Source organism: Epinephelus moara, chromosome 17 (genome assembly GCF_006386435.1).
Source record: "Epinephelus moara isolate mb chromosome 17, YSFRI_EMoa_1.0, whole genome shotgun sequence".
Taxonomy (NCBI): Eukaryota; Metazoa; Chordata; class Actinopteri; order Perciformes; family Serranidae; genus Epinephelus; species Epinephelus moara.
This window is the reverse complement of record NC_065522.1, coordinates 11,903,917-11,911,914: the sequence shown is the minus strand read 5'-3', so window position 1 is coordinate 11,911,914 and position 7,998 is coordinate 11,903,917.

The window sequence follows — 7,998 nt, the reverse complement described above, 5'->3', positions numbered from 1 at the left end:
GGGGTTGAAATCATTTCCTCTCCACCTCAGGGTTAAATTATCGTCCTTAACAGCTCCTTGAAATTCAAAGCCTACCTGCTCATGCCACTCATCATGAAAAATCCAGTGTTTCTGAAAGCGTAAAGACTCCGGGAGACTTTTGTTGAACTTTGACCAGCCCCAGCACCCTAAGAGCACTACAGACACCCCACAAAGCCGGAGCAAGCTGTAGATAATGCTTCAAGACATGAATAGTTTACATTCACTGTGACTGGCGGTGCATAGCTAAGCCACGTCCTCATGTTACAAATGCTGTTGCTCTTATTGATGGACATGTTCAGCAGGATCACCCGCTCAAAGCTCCCATCAGCGGAGTTGCAAAATCACTGCCCCGAGCGCAAATGTATTTTTAGGGACTCTACAAGCCTAAATAGCATCTGTCATTTGTTTGCTCAAGAGATCTTACAGGGACTTTTCTGTGTGGGGAGACAAATAAGGGGTTGAGGCAGCAGCTAATGACAGTCTTCTTAGCTGGGATCTTTTGTTTGAGTGCAGCGCAGGACTGGATGCAAGATGCCCAATGACACTGTTTTATGCTTCCAGGCCTTTTTAGAAGCAGCTCCTGCCTTTTTACTCTGCACCTCATATGCATGCACACACAAGCATGTAAGTATGACTTTACAAGGGCAAAATAGGGCCACAGTATGTACAGTACATGTGTCGGTTTTCTAGCTAAACATACTTGCAGCAGGTCAGTGCCCCCCATATGAGTAACCTGGTTGTCTCCCTTGGGCTGACCCCAAACATAACTGTTTGATCAGTGATATTTGGCCTGAGAGTCAAAGCGCTGCTTGTCACATGTGTTCAAAGAGAGGGGAGGAATTTGCCAGATACCAGCTAAAGAAAATGCCCTTCACGGGACACCAGCTAGCTTGTTTTTGCAATAGAGAGGCAGTGACCAGATTTAGAGATGCAGTTTGTTTTTCTCCCAGAGCAACAGAAACTTTGGGATTAAAGAAATGCTGTTTGGAAGTACTCTTAATCACTTTTTGGCCAAGAGTTAGATGGGAATATGAACAGCACTCAAGTGCTACAGCCAGGTGATAATTAGCTTAACTTACCATAAAGACTGGAAACAGGTGGAAACAGATTTTGATTTTGTCCAAAAGTAACAAAACAACCAGCACATCCAAAGTTCACTAACACCTCTGCTAGTGTCACCTCACTGTGATGACATGACTCTAGGAAGTCACTTCACATGCAGATGAAGTAGTCCATCATAAAAACAAAAAAGTTTATTTTTACAGGGTTTTTTTTATGTAAATTAGACCAAAAAATACCTCATGTTAACTAGTGAGCTTCAGAGGTGCTTGTAGGTAGATTTGTTACCTTTGGACAGAGCCAGGCTAGCTGTTTCCCTCTGTTTCCAGTGTTTATGCTAAGCTAGGCTAAGCTAAGCTAACCTGTTGCTGGCTGTATTAATGCTTAATTTTTAGGGTACAGTTATGACAGTGATATCGATCTTCTCATGGGAGGATTATGGCTAACAGGCACCTGGGCGCAGATATGCAAAGGGCTCCACTACCTCTCCGGAGCAAGACACATAGACTTTGTGGTGGTTTTGTGTCTCTATGTGGTAATTTAGTGTCTTTTTGTTGTTTTGTTACTCTTTGTAGTTATTTTGTGTTTCCTTGTGGTTTTGTTGTCTCTTTTGGTAGTCATTTGGGTCTTTTTGATATAATTTTGTGTTGTTTTGTAGTAATTTTGTCTCCCCTGTGGTTGTTTTCTGTATCTTTGTAGTACCTCTGCATGTCTTTGTGGTCTTTTTATGTCTCCTTGTGGTCATTTTAAGTCTTTTCCTGCTCAACACATGTTAATTTAACATTTAGCAAATGAAAGCCTGTGCCTGCTAGGCCCATTCGGTAATCCATCCGTGGATCTTCCCATCTAACTCTCGGCAAGAAAAACTAATAAGCATGTTTCCCAAAACTGTTCCTCTAGCATAAAGCACACAAACACATCAGAGTGTTGTTGTGGCACCTTGTTATGGCTTCCAGCCCCCCGGCATGCAGTTTACCGCCACTTGGTTGCCCTCTCTCATCTGTCCCTGATTGCCTTTACGGCTCTGTGGAATTTGGCACACGATCCGAATGTGTGTGTGTTTGTATGTGTGTCCTCTCATGCTTGAGACTCCGGAGGAAACGAAAGCCCTTGCCATTGCTGGGCCACAGCGTCCTGGGGAATGCCAGGCTTGCAAAGGGTACAGTAACCTGCGTGTCTGTCAGCGCGGATCTGTTTCAGCTGCAGGCATCGCGTTCCATCAGGCATGTCATATCCACTGCGTGCTGTCTGAGGGCATCATGCCACAAACCACCAGTCAGAAATGTAGACAGTGGGCACAACACTCTTCACACCGTTGCCAATGATCAGTCAGCTTGTCTGAGAACCCAAGGGTATAATTTTTTTCTTCTTTCTTTAGGGAAGTATCTAATTACATACAAATCCTAGCTTTCAGCTAAAACCAAATGTGCTGCTGGACGAATATTCATGAAGTTGACAAAAGTATTTAGCGATGAATTACTGGCAATGAGTTGCACACTACAAGAATAAGGCATCATACTACACAAATCCAGGATTTCCTGTCATCTAATGACAAAGTTAACCTGAGATACAGTATCTGATGAATCCTCATCACATTTTCCACGGACATTACAGCTCAGCAAAAATTGTAAGAAAATAATCAAGCGGCTGTTAAAAAAAGAGACAGAGCAGCAGAAAAGGACACTGTTAAGTTTGGGGATCAGGGTGTCTATTGTTTCAGTAAATCCGCTGCAGGCTGATAGCTGGCAGATGACTTGAACAGCGTCATTTAGGGTAAAGAGGACTAAACATCCCCTGGGATCAATTTTATTTACAAGGATCTGGCAAATAAGTGCCCAAGCACGTTTTCCACATTTTTTTTTTTTTTTTTTTTTTTTTAAATAGCAGCTTTTACTCTACCCTACAAAGGTACCATAGAAGCAGAGAAGTTAAAGGCCAGGTCCAGTTGTGTTCTTTGTCTTGTTATTTTAAAGGGCAAAAAACACAGTGACATACGTTACAGTGGTGATCACTGATAATGATAATAATTAAAAGGGTTCAGATTTTTTGAAGTGGGGTTGTCTGAGGTACTTATCCATAGTTAGTATAATATTTTCACCACGTTATCTTGCTGTCAGACAGCCTTTTTTTTGATGAGGAACTGAAGCTGTCATCTATGCTCTCTTCAAAGCCACCAGACTCCTTTAGCAAAAACAGTAATTTTACCGGGCAGAACATGGGAGTTGCTGGTCTATAGCCGCGTTGATCAGTTAGCTTGTTTGTGTTATGGTGACTTTTGGATCCAAACTAACGTGGCATCCACAGCAGTACACTGCTTAGCTCCCATCCCGGTGTAGCTGGGCATGCACTGTACAATTTGAGCCCATTTTAGAAATGTGGTTTAATTCCAGCTCCCACTGTGCGAGTAAATTGTCTGCAATGTAAAGCTCAAGATGTAAGTGCTCTCACTGTATGATGCAATCATCAAGCCGCAACCTGAGCGCTTACACTGTACGACAAGAAAACGGCCAGTTGGCTCATGTGCACCACTCTCGCTTTTGACAGGGGGTCCGCTCATAATTTCAACTTCCCATTATTCCGACACGCCATTGTTCCGACCACATTAAACCCATTGTTACGAAGTCCCGTTGTTCAGAAATCTCATTTTTCATTATTACAAAATAACTGTTTCATGGTTAAGGTCTGGTTAGGTTTAGGCACAATAACTACTTGGTTAAGGTTAGGAAAAGATCATGGTTTGGGTTAAAATTATAACTTTCAACATCATTTCTACTTCCTCAAAACAGGGCAACCGGTGTTGTCATGGCAACAGTAAACAACACGACAACACAGTCTCTTGCTGCTTTCCCTTGCTGCTTGCTTTTTCAACTTTTTGCATTGCAACATTGAGATTTCGGAAAAATGGGACTTCGGAACAGTGGGTTTAATATGGTCGGACCAATGGGATGTCAAAACATTGAGATTTCGGAATAGTGGGTAATTTTCGGAATAATGGGATGTCGAGATAATAGGATGTCAGAATTATGACATGGCACCTTTGACAGTTGTCAATAAGATTAGTTTAAAGGCTCTTGGGCAGGTAGAAGTTTGTTTGCTAGTGGAGGTGCGGTTAACAATAATGTAAGGACAGAGGTCCCAAAACAAGCTTCAAAGCCAATTTCTGCAAAAACGGGTCTGCCTCTCTCACTCTCTCACACACAGATACACAATTTAGCAAGTTAGCAGCACCAACATGCTAGCCAGCCAGGTATTCGTTGTAAGACTGAGTGAGAAAAAAGGCACTGACATTGGGGAATCAACTCATGGCTCTGCTTCACCTGTCTGAAAGCCTGACGCCGGCCGTCCAAAATTTCTGACATGTAAGAATTTTTTCCAAATGTCTAACAGCCAATCAGGAGTAGCTGATCGGGCCATGATCGGTCTTCACGTTGTTTGCCTGCCATGGACACCTAATGACACCCAACAAAGCTGAATTAGAAATTAGATCTGACTCTAAAATGAGTCACGCAGCACAAATTGTATAATGTATGCAGTGTAAGCGGAATATAGATCATTTGAATGATCAATAACGCACAATTCTCAAAATAAACTTGGCTCAGTGACAAAGAGGCACGTTAGGCAAGCTTGGGGGTATGGCAACCAATGTCAGGTCACTTGGTAAAACGTTAATCAGAGGGACTTCGGAAATAGCATTTGGAAGCTAAAAATTTGACTGTTTGTATTTAAATACGTAGTGGACACTACTGGAAAGCTACAGGTACAACAAATAAGGTTTACGGGGTCTTTACGGGGCAGCATTGTCCCAACATTGTCCTCTCAATCTTTAACTTTTCCCTGTGTTGTATGCATGTCATCGGTTAGGTAATACTTGCGTGTAATTAGTCAGGTGTTCTGTAAGGCTTTTGGGGGATACCGAAAAACATGTGTGCTTAATATTGTGTAAGAACATCACAATTCATGACTCATCTCCTTTATTTCCTGGAATATGAAAAAAAACTAATTGCTGAACGGATGAAGACAAGCATCGAGGGTCATGCAACACTTGAGCATCGTAGGCCCAGACCTCACAGTGAATTCTGCTCCTGCCAGCATGGTTGCTTCAAATTTCAGCATCTTGTACGGTGCTGCAGACCACTGGCTACCCGTAGAGACCACCTGGGCAGAGGTCTGGCTGGGTGCATGTCTTCTGTTGACGCCGCATGTGTGTGTGAAAGAAAGAAGACAGAGAGGGAGAGGGGAATGACAGACAGCTTGGCCCGGCTGTCAGCTGCCACTCGGTTCCCATTACGACTTCTCTAATGTCCAAGCCCCGCTCCCTTGGTTTCTCCAAACTCCTGCACGCCTCAGGTACTGTTTTGGAGGCCAGCTGAATGTCCGTCTGACAGAGAGATTGCAAAGGAGAAGCCCGGAGAGAAAGCAGAAATGAAGCAAGGGCCCATTTCCCACGTTGTTCTTGGCTCCTGTCTGCCCCCGAAGACTTAAGCGAACACTTCCAAAACAAAGAGATTGTCTGTGTAGGTGCCCAAATAGCCAGCCCACGCATATATGCACACTTGCACACAGACAGAGACACACTCACGCTGGGACATAAAAAATGTTATTCTAATTCCTTCAAAGTGCCTATTTAAGCAGCTGTTTTCTGTAAACACTGGCTCTGGACAGCAGGGCTCGGACATTTGGTTTTAGATCATTCTCAATTATATCATAATTACCAGGACTCGGTCTGGTTGTCAGCAACAGCACCCAGAAAATATAGCTGTGAATTGCTGCCCCTTTGCCAGCGTAAACAGCCGGCCTGCTAATCCCAGCACGGCTCTGTGAAAATGGCCTGTGACGGGATATTGTCGAAACACGTCGGGGTCATGTGGGATGGTGTCCGACCCACACGACGGATCGCCTTCTGCGGTCATTGCCTCACCTTCCATCTGACCCATTCAAAGCATGCGCTCACTGCCTGGCTTAGCAATTATATCTGTACCTCATGGGTCAGCATCCAGTGCAGTGCTTTACTACATGACTTTTTTTGTTCTTATTGAGAAAATCATTACCAAAAAATCATCAAGGCAGAAGTGGGTCAGGGTGTGGTCCCACAGGAACTCAGAGGATCTAATTTTCAAGCACACACTGACCTTTTCTCACACTTTTGACCTTGTAAAGTTGTTGACTCATTTTCTGTCTTGATCCTCTCAGTGGGAAACGTAGACGGTTAACTTGGATGTCTTAGCTAATGAGCCGGAGTCATTATCTGAGGATTACATCCGACAGGTGCACAGAGCCCTGCTTAACAAGACTCCGGTCTTGTCTGTTTGTCTATATTGTAGGTATAAATCTACAGTTACTGCCCCGCTAAACACACATTGTCTGCGTAGATCCGTTGTTTATTAAAGGCTGAAGTAATGGTTATTTCAAGAGGGCGAGCATCATCTTGTTAAGAAGTAATTCATTTCATGCACGACCGCTCCAGCTCCAGGGTTGGGTTGAAGCTGGGAAGAATTTTAGTGCCAAATTTAGCAGCAGGGCTACAAAACTTTTGTGACTATTTTGGTCCCAGATGTTGAAATTCTGGTGTAAATTTCCTCCAACAACAAGAATGCAGCCAATATTTAGTCCACCCCTACTAGATCAAAATGACAGTCAGACATTTTCCATAATGGCTATTCATTTCATGTCCTCTTTCCATGTTGGTCTGGTAATATCTGTAAAAAATTGTACTGTATCAAGTTTTTCCAGTGTTGTTTGCTATGGTGCATATGTAATAAAAATTGTTTAACTCTGAACAGATCAAAGAAGGCATTCTTTAACCTGACTCACAGATATAAAAGATAATGGGTGCCTTTCAGCAAACAGCTGCAATCATGGCTGTGTCTGCAAAAACATCAGTGACAATAAGATTTCTATTGCAAAACACAAAAGGAAAAGGAAGCTTTATAAGAATTTGGCTGCTTCTCAAATCTCTAATGAGCTTGTCTGATATTCAAATTTGTCTTATACAAATAAACTCACAAAGACACTGAACATTTTGCAGAAGTCTGCCTGGTTTAACTTAAAGCTGCTATAATCAATATTTTCATATTAACAATGGATCACATGACTGGTTTTGTGAAAGGTTTCGCACACTCTGCCGTTGTCTTTAGGTCGACAGAATGTTAAAGCAACTTTCAGCTCATTGTTTTGTTTTTTTTTGGCGACAACTTCACTGCTTTGGTTCCCTATCATTGGGTCATTTTTGGCTACAAAGAAAAGTTAGCTAGCTGGTGAGCATAACGGAACATTTAACATCTAAATAGTCTGAGTAGGTATAGATGCAGCTGGAGCAGCTACATGACCACCAACTAGCTACATGACTTGCCCTCCATACCTACATGTCAGTCCACAATCAGCCCCCTTCGCCCCTGGCCCAAAAGCAATAGCTCTTAAGAAAATGCTGAGGTAGCGTTTAGCTAGCTATGAAGTATTAGCTTAGAAGACAGGCAGTTAAGGTTAGGGTAAGGGTAAGGGCATGTATCTTTCTATCTTACTATGATGAAAACTCTGTGTGTGGCTCCACCGGCTGCAAACGTAAGCGTCATGTCAGCGTAGCGTCGCGGCGTATTCATTTGGGTTCCTCTGACTGCGTACGGAAGCGACACGTAGAGAAGCCACCTCTGACTGCGTACGGAAGCGACACGTAGAGAAGCCAGCGGGGTTGTTTACCGTTTGCCGAGCTAAGAGGCTGCATGTAGGCTGCATGAAATGTTAAAGCATTTTCCACCTAAGTTATTAGGCCTACGTATATTTGAGTTATCTACAAGTTTACTGTACTGTTTGTCATCTACTCACTTTCAAATATCCGCCACGGACATTTACACAATGTCACGGATAAACATGGGTAAATGCATGAAAAAAAATCATCACATATCACCTCTGATAATGGTTTAT